The sequence below is a fragment of the Ruditapes philippinarum genome, unplaced genomic scaffold, assembly GCF_026571515.1.
Source record: "Ruditapes philippinarum isolate M1 unplaced genomic scaffold, ASM2657151v2 ctg5281_1_1_1_1, whole genome shotgun sequence".
NCBI classification, from domain to species: Eukaryota; Metazoa; Mollusca; class Bivalvia; order Venerida; family Veneridae; genus Ruditapes; species Ruditapes philippinarum.
Window position 1 is genome coordinate 47,031 of NW_026860803.1, and position 10,100 is coordinate 57,130.

Genomic DNA, 10,100 nt, shown 5'->3' on the forward strand with positions numbered 1-10,100 from the left:
AATTAAATCTTTACAATTTTTCCTGTTTTTCAATGTTTATGCCTAAAGTTTATGAAACCTAGCTAAATTTGCATAAGTTCACCTTCAAACAACATGTCACGCGCTATTCATATCACTGAAAGTAAGTCCCTTATTTTTCATATGGACATTTTAAAATTGAGGGGGGGGGGGGGGGCTTTTACCTGCCCTTTCATCTTCAGTCCGCCCGTCATTTTTTCCATTAGAGGGCTTTCAAAGCGCAAAAGTTGTGGTGAACGCCCTATCACCGTGGCTTTGGGGGAGGGCCTTTGTCACCGTGGCTTTGGGGGAGGGCCTTTGTCCTGCACTCCTGTTTGACATATGCATCATTGACGTGTTCATATGAATACTGCAAAATTGTACAAGATGCACATTCCTCATCAAAATTATTTCATTCTTTAAAGATGGAAATCGAAAATCGAATATTCTGATAGATCTTATACATCCTTGTAAATCTCAGTTTGAGATTAAGATAAATAAACATATATATGTAAAATAAAACAAAGAGATCAACTTATGATTTATTAATAGAGCAGAATAAAACTTTTAGCTCCTTTTATTTGTACATAAATATCATCAAGAACAATACAAGAACATATCAAACAATGTATTTATAAAACTATAAAAAAAAACACAAAAAAAACCACAAACTTTTCACTTTTAAAGTACCGTTGATCAATTTATTTGTATTATCAGTTGAAAAATTTACGACAGTCCATTTAGGCTTTCAGTTTTAGCTAGCATTACCTGATATTTATGATGGATATCAATAAAAAAAAAAACATGTTTATTTCTAGATCTTTCAAAATGATAGTAGTTATTATGTTTGGACGACTGTAACCAATTAATCTACAGAGTATATCAAATTCTTTAATTGATAACTTACATGAATGGTTACTGAAACATGCTTATTCTAAACAACACCAAATATACATATACAAGTTGGTGGTGATTATTACAAAAAATATTTTATTGTAGCAAAATAGATATATTACATCATTTTCTTATTCTTTTTTATCATTTTGTAAAATCCTAAACTTTGATAAATAGTTTTTGTTGAAGTTAAAAGTAACATGAGTCTAGTGCCTCTCTAGTACACTTATATATGGGTGCATGTTGAAGCACACAAGAGAAATTGTGTTTCTTTCCAAAGTAAAAGTGAAATATCTAAAACTTTTCTAAACCTTATTTGGCCCATTTAAGCAAAGTTTTAAGAAATTCAAGGGTTAAAATGTTTTAAAGTGGACACAAAATTGTGTAACAATTGGAATTCAAGTATGACCTTGACAAAAGGGCTGCAATTTGGCAACAAAGATTAAGCACATCATCTTGTTGATGTAAACATTTGACCTAAACATGTGACCTTGACCTTGAGTTACCATATCTGCATTATGAGTTATGTGCATTGCCTTTTAGGACGGAATATCTGAGCCCAGTTTCAAGAAAATTCTTAGACAGGAATAGAATTTATAGAAATTCATAGAGCAGACACAAAATAGCAAACTGTCACTCTGACATTTAACCTGTAAGTATGATCTTAAACTTGAGCCTGCACAAGTATGTCAAAGGTTAATCACATGGCCCTGTTCATATAGATATTTAAGCAAAATTTAGGATTTTTTTTAACACAATATAGGATTTACAGAGCAGTCATGGAACAGCAAATGGACATCACAGTGATCTTAATTAACCCCTGCTACACCATGTTCACTAATCTGGTTGAGTTTCTAATAACAACATTAAGTAAATCTTCATACATGCATGCATAAGTATATACATACCTTTATAACGTGAGAGGCAAATTGCGCAATGAATGTTTTAGATTAACATAATATTGCTCTGCTATTACATATAATTAGAAGGATTAGTTCATTTAACATAAAAGATAAAAATACATTAGAAATATTTACATGAAAGACTTTCTAGCATAAGATTGACATAAAAATAGGCTCATTGCGTATATGAAGATAAATTCACAGATACAAGATATAACAAGAGCTGTCGGAGGACAGCAATGCTCGACTATTCGATAGAGTTGTCACAAGGATGTTTCATTAGATATAAAAAAGGGGCATAAATATGTAAATCAGAGTGATGGGACCTGTGCCAATCATGTTAATTGAGTATAAAAAAGGGCATAAATTTGGAAATAAGCAAATCACAGCTGTCCGATGACAGCATGCTCGACAATTAGAACAGTTATCAAAATAATGGCATTAGACTGATGGAAAGGACAGGGATTGAATACAGGTCTACTTTTTGACAGACCAGCACTCTACCTATGCACTAGCCCGGCTGGTTTAGTGGAAATGCATTTTATATTTATCAGAATATAATAATGAACATGACTTTTGAAAAGAAGTTTGAAGTACTGCAAGTGAAAATTGAAATATTTATTCAAAAAGATGCAGTTATATTTGAAACAACTGGTACTTTTTATAAGTATGTATGAATATACAAAAGGGAAGATGCCATCATAAGCTTAAGTTACTAATAAGAATCTGAATATCATAAAAGCAAATAAACATTTGAACAAAGCAAAAACACTTTCAAACAAAGTGCACTTACCGTCAAATTGCAATGTGTAAAGGTGTCTTAATAAAGATGTGAATAATTATGATAGCAAAAGTACTTTTTTTTGTTAAGTACTTCTGTACACAAGAGTACACATTAATTATAAAAAAAGCCTCTACCTGTGAACAAAAATGTGTAAAAAAGATTAAATTATCAGGATTATCAATTATTGTTTATAAAAGTATATCCAACAAATTCCTTTTAAAATCAAGGAACAAGTTAGCAGTTTTGTAATGGATGTGTTGGAGTTTGAATGGACAGTCATGTTAGAAAAGGAAATGTATTGAGAGAAAAATACCTTTGGAAATGATAATGATTGTTCTGTAATAATTATTGCACCTTTATGTTGATCTAAATATAAAGTTCAAAAGGGGAGAAAAATCAGCCTAAATGCAAGATAGAATTATGGATCTTGGTCAGTGACCTACAATTATGACCCTAAATGCATATGTGAAGTTTTAAATAAATATCTTTGATAGTTATTGAGATATGTAAAACTTGCATGTAAACATTAATCAAGAGACTAAGTAGAAAGGGGGAGATAAATCAGCCTAAATGCAAGATAGAGTTATGGAACTTGGTCAGTGACATACAATTATGACCCTTCATGCATATGTGAAGTTTCAAATCAAAATCTCTGATAGTTATTGAGATATGTAAAACTTACATGTAAACATTAATCAAGAAACTAAGTAAAAAAGGGGAGATAAATCAGCCTAAATACATGACACAGATATGAGTGCTGTTCAGTGATCTTTATTACCCCAAATATACATATGAAGTTTCAAGTTTGTATCTTAAATAGTTTCAGAGATATGCAAAACTTGCATGCAAAACTTAACCAAGCAAATGAGATTTTTTTAGTATAAAAGGGAGCATAATTCAGTCAAAATACCAGAGTAATAGATCTTGAGATGTGACCTTCAATTATGACTCTAAGTACATGTGTAAAGTTTCAACTAAATATCTTTGATAGTTCTTAAGACCTTTAATCTTTAACCATAATTTCTAAGTTTCAAAGGGGCATAATTCTGTAAATATTGCAGGCAGAGTTATGCAACTTTGCAAACTGATGTACATTGTTACTATAAAAAAGTATTGTATATTTCAATTGAATATTTCAAGCAATAATTGAGATATTTGACTTTACAAAAACTTTAACCAAAATTTCTAAGTTAAAAAGGGGCATAATTCTGTAAATATTCTAGGTAGAGTTATCCAACTTGTCAATCTGATGTACATTGTTACTATAAATAGGTATTGTAAGTTTCAATTGAATATCTCAAGCAATAATTGAGATATTTGACTTAACAAAAAAACTTTAACCAAAGCAGACGAAGACGTGGACGCTGGGGCAACTGCAACAGCTCTCCATATTCTTCGAATAGTCAAGCTAAAATCCATCCATCCAAATCAAATAATCTCCAGCATTAAAATGACAGAATCCTAAAATATTTACATCTTACAAAATTTAACAAGTTTCAGGTTAAGGCAAAACAGCCAAAAAGAACAGATTGCTATTCTTGTAATATACTAAAACAAAATCACATAATATTATACTCAGCATCTAAAATAATGAAATAAGTAAATTTCGAATCAATTAACAAAAAATCTGAATTTATGTAAAATGCATGGATTGCACATTATGACATACAGAAAATGTATGTCACTTTTTCAATTAATTTAGAGAGATATCACAGATTAAAAGTCCTTTTCGCACATGTTGGTTTGAAACTATTTTAGCATCACAGGGAAAATAAACTAAATGCAAAATTGCATGGTAAAATTGTCTATATTAAATTACATATTAGGTAGCATAGTTGTAGAAAACTCTTTAACCACATCCAAGAAAACAAGGCACTAAACCAGCAAACAGGTGGAAAAATATAATTCTCCATTTATAGAATATTATAAAATATATGCATAATTATGGTAAATAAATAGTTTCCCTTCAAAAATATCTGACTGAAATATAATATTATAATGTTATATAAAATGCTATAAATAATCATATTATAGGTGCAACAAGTTAATGTTATAAATTAAGATGATATGCAAAACTTATACCAATCATGTGATATACAATAACAAAAAAAAAACAAGAGCGATCAGTGATCACATGTGTCGCCTCATGATGGCCAATTTCATGTTGGGACAAGTTTTGTGACAGACGGACAGACAGACGGACAGTGCACAACTAGACTTGGTACTGATCATTCCTGTAAAGTTTGGATAAAATTGCACCAGTAGTTTATGAGGAGTAGTCCGGACAAGCTTTTGTGTATCTGGCAACACATAGAAAAAAACACCTTTTTATCAAAGGGCCATAACTCAGCCAAAAATCATTCAACCAGAAAACCCGTGCAATATGCGCAAGGACTTGAGCTACAGATCAATCCTGTAAAGTTTCATTGAAATTGCATTAGTGGTATAAGAGAAGTAGTCCGGACAAACTTTAAAAATAAAAATTATTAAGGGGCCATAACTCTGACAAAAATCATTGACCCGGAAAATGCTGACAATATACACAACTAGACTTGGTACTGATCATCCCTGTAAAGTTTGGATAAAATTGCACCAGTAGTTTATGAGGAGTAGTCCGGACAAGTTTTGTGACGGACTGACAGACGGACAGACAGACGACGGAGAAGTGATCCCTATATGTCGCCACTACTCCGTAGAGGCGACACAAAAAATGCTTTTAACAACCACTGTTACAGTAGAATACAAAATGCATGACAACATGTAACTAGGTTGTACATGAACAAGAATTTGTAACAGAGTTATCAACGTCCCCCGCCCCGGAAGTTTTATATGAAGCTTAAAATTGTGCTATTTCAAAAGATTGAGGTATGGATCTCAGGACATTCAGTCCAAAATTATGATCAATGCTAGATCTGCAAATGTAACAATAAATTTGTTAAAAAAATAAAATGAAACACAGAATTTAAAAATCTATCATGTTAAGCTTTGACCTCTAAGTGTGACCTTGACCTTGGAGGTAGGGGAGCAGGTGTTATGCATGACATAACGTCTTATTATTGAGACTAATTGTGCCAAGTATTTTCAAAATCTCTTGAACTATGAAGAAGTTATAGATTGGACACAAAATATACCCTATAACAGACTATGTAAATCTTTGACCTCTAAGTGTGACCTTGACCTTGGAGGTAGGGACACAGATGTTACGCATGACATATCATCTAATCATTGTGACTATTTGTGCCAAGTATTTTCAATATCCCTTAATCTATGAAGAAGTAATGGATGGGACAATAAATACACCAAATAACAGTCTCTGTTAACCTTTGACCTCTAAGTGTGACCTTGACCTTAAGAGGTAGGGGTGCAGGTGTTGTACCTGACATATCGGCTTATTATTGTGACTATATGTGCCAAGTTATTTCAAAATCCCTTGAACTATGAAGAAGTTCTAGATTCGACACAAAATATACCCTATAACAGACTATGTTAATTTTTGACCTCTAAGTGTGACCTTGACCTTGGAGGTAGGGATGCAGGTGTTGCGCATGACACATCCTTTTATTATAGTGACTATTTGTGCGAAGTATTTTCAAAATCCTTTGATCTATGAAAAAGTTATAGACCGGACACAAAATATACCCTGTAACAGACTATGTTAGTATTTGACCTCCAAGTGTGACCTTGACCTTGGAGGTAGGTGACCGGTTTTTGCGCATGACACATTATCTGATTATTGTGAACAATTATGGCAAGTATTTACAAAAGTCCTTCATAGATAAGAAAGTTATGGACCGGACACGACATATACCCTCAAATAGACAATGTTGACCTTGAATGAGAAAGTACGACCTTGACCCTGAAGGTACGGGTCTGGTTTTGCGCATGACACATCGTCTTATTATAACAAAAATTTGTGCCAAGTTATCTCAAATTCCTTTGATAAATGACAAAGTTATGGACCGGACACCAAATATACCCTGTAACAGACTATGTTAATATTTGACCTCCAAGTGTGACCTTGACCTTGAAGGTAGGTGACTGGTTTTTGCACATGACACATCGTCTGATTATTGTGAACAATTATGGCAAGTATTTACAAAATCCCTTCATAGATAAGAAAGTTATGGACCGGACAAAAAAATACCCTCAAATAGGCAATGTTGACCTTGAATGAGCAAGTGTGACCTTGACCCTGGAGGTAGGGGTCTGGTTGTTGCGCATGACACATCGTCTTATTATAATAAACATTTGTGCCAAGTTATTTCAAATTCCTTTCATAAATGACAAAGTTATGGACCGGACACGAAAGTGTGACGGACGGACGGAAGTTCTAACAGGAGAGTAATTATGTGGCTACTCCATTGTTCTCTCTATTGTTCTTTTTAGCCACACAAAAGAAAATAGCCACATAAAAGCATTAAGGAATGAATGACATCAAAGAGAAAGAACAGTTACCTATTGTCCCTCTAGCCACATAATTACTCTCCTGTGAGTGCAGACGGACGGACAGAGGGACGGACGTTCTCACAGGACAGTAATTATGTAGCTACTCTATTGTTCCCTCTATTGTTCTTTTTAGCCACCCAAAAGAAAATAGCCACAAAAAAGCATTACCGAATAAATGACATCAAAGAGAAAGAACAGTAACCTATTGTCCCTCTAGCCACATAATTACTCTCCTGTGAGTGCGGACGGACAGACGGACGGAGCCTATTTCTATATCCCCCTTTTTTCTTCGAAAAGGCGGGGGACAATAAAGAATAACACACTTTAAGGACATGAAAATCAACAAATCACAACAAATGTCATAGGAAATTATTTTGAGAGTACTATTTCATGACAATCATTTTGGTGTCTTTTAAGTTTATGCAAACCCTTTTTGATAAATGAAAGGAATTTCATTTCCTACCTTCTATATTTTTTTACATGAAAGTAATCTGGCATTCTGGATCACTCATATTATATAAATCCTCATCAAACTTGTCTGTGAAAAAGTTAGATGCACAGTACTATGCTCATCCTTGAGTTAAATATTTTAATCATAGAAGTTTATTGTAATCTATGGAATTCTTACTGTATATGTCTAATTTGAATAAAAAAATAAGAATAAACTATGTATGATGGGCTGCATCTCCTAATGCAGGTCAAGTAAAGTTGGTCTTTCCTTAAAAAACTGCCAGTTTTTTTAATGACACTATATATTCATTTTGTGACCACCTTAAGTGTGTAGAGTTTAAATTATCATTTTTTCTAGTATCAAATTAGAGCAAGGTATATCTTTAAGCTTGCTAGAGGCTTGCTGAACAACATTTTTCTGTGCTATTTTCATAAAGGTTGATTAGAAATAATGATTCATAGATAGTTCTCTATACATATGACTATATATACATGTATGAACATTATTACTTGGTCCACATCACTTCTGTAATGTGTTTAATGTGTTCCTCTGTTGTAAAGCTAGGACTTTGAGTAGATATCCAGGCAAGTGCTTTTGCTTCTATCATCTGCCACTCTTCTTGTCTTTGTGAAAACTGTTTATGTAACCAAGCAAGAACCAACACTGTACAAACAACACTAGAATCCTACAAAAATAAAGTTTGAATCCATGAAATAATTGAGCTGCGTCATGACAAAACCAACATATTGCGTTTGGGACCAGCATGGATCCAGACCAGCCTGCCCGTCTGCACAGTCTGATCAGGATCCATGCTGTTCGCTTAGAAACCCTATAACAAGTAGAGAAACTGATAGTGAACAGCATGGATCCTGATCAGACTGCGCGGATGCGCAGGCTGGTCTGGATCCATGTTGGTCTCAAATGCATTACGTTGGTTTTGTCATGGCGCGGGCCTTATCTGATCAATTATGGTAAAATCTTAATAAAAGACTTAATAAAAATCAGAAATCTTTAAAAAGCATATAAAAGATTCAGTGACATTATTTCTTAATCACCAAAGTTTCGTCATCCTGATATACATATATGTAAACTGAAAAGCTAAGAGACTACTTTTGATGTTTTCTAAAATCTTATAAGTTGCACATTTGAGAATTCCATACAAGAGTTTCATACTGATAACTCCCTTTATACAAGCCAAAGCTCAAGAGTTAAACAATTACCATGTAACTTTAAGACTAAAGATTAACTACAACTTGAATTAATTGATGATATAACAAACAAATACACAATTGAATTTATTTTATCCACTTACAGTTTGCAGTAACAAGAAACACGTTGGCAAGACAAAAATCTAGTACAGGTTTAAGAGGGGATCATGTCCTTGTACTTAGCATTATGCAGCAATTAATGTGACCAATATTACTACCTTAGAAAATGTTAATTTGTTCACATCTTCTTTCGTTACACCCAGTAGTTGTAACAGCTGATCTGACATGTTCCACTGTCCATGTAACTGTTGTAAACCAATCACTGATATCATATGATCACCTGGTAAAATAAATATATGCCAGTAAGATCTCCAACTCTTAATATGATACGTACATGTACAGTTTATACAATGAAGGATTGATTTCAAAATTGACAAAGAAGAAAGTTTAACAACTTGACACCTTTATCACTCTCCAAATCCTACTGAATATGTTATCTACTGTCAACACCTAGACAACTTGGAAACAACAAGGCCATGATGACCTATTATTGTTTACAATTATTCATAACTAACCAGTTATTTAATGGGAGATAACTTTGCTGCCGATCCTAAGGATGGGTGATCACATGACAATTGTTTAAGGTAGCACTAGGTCACCGCTAATAGTTTTTCCTAATTTTTCTTTATATCTTTCAAATTCTAATACTGAAAATTCACCATTTTCCAGGCACATACTTTCTTATTCTTATGGTACATATTTTTCCAATATAGCCTTTGTACTTTTTTTGTTATGCTTGCAGATTTTTCTTTCTATGCGGCAAGATTTTAATGAAAATGTTTGTCAGAATTTCTGCAAGAATATCAAGAAAAGTACATGGGCTACATTGAAAAAATTTCACCACTGGAATTGGAGAATATTTGTCTGGAACATGTTGTTATATATTATTATAACAAGGAAAATTAGCAAAAACAATTAGCACGTTAAACAAATGTTAGGTGATCACCCATCCTGCATGCTAAGGAAAGCACATTACACCATAACTGTAACACCCGTGGATTATGATGTAATTTCATATTCACCATGCTCTGATCAATATATGAGCCACGTCATGACAAAACCAGCGTAATGCGTTTGCGACCAGCATGGATCCAGACCAGCCTGCGCATTTGCGCAGTCTGATCAGGATCCATGCTGTTTGCTTACAAACCCTATTACAAGTAGAGAATATTATAGCGAACAGCATGGATCCTGATCAGACTGCGCGGAGGTGCAGGCTGGTCTGGATCCATGCTGGTCGCAAACCCTCTATGTTGGTTTTGTCGTGATGCGGCTCATACGAGGGTTGTTCGGAAAGTTTTGAGACTGGGTCAATATTTAGCGTTGGAAAAGATAAAATCAAACAAGAGTTTACTATG

At 33.6% G+C, this 10,100-nt stretch overlaps 1 long non-coding RNA gene across 1 annotated transcript; it reads right to left on the minus strand.

Annotated features, from left to right (window-relative positions):
• Window positions 1–1,045: 1,045 nt before the first annotated feature.
• Window positions 1,046–9,230, minus strand: LOC132713444 (uncharacterized). Its single transcript, XR_009623449.1, has 2 exons — window positions 8,901–9,230; window positions 1,046–8,159 (listed from the first exon to the last, which is right to left on the minus strand). It is a non-coding gene; the product is annotated as an uncharacterized LOC132713444 (long non-coding RNA).
• Between the last annotated feature and the right edge of the window lie 870 nt (window positions 9,231–10,100).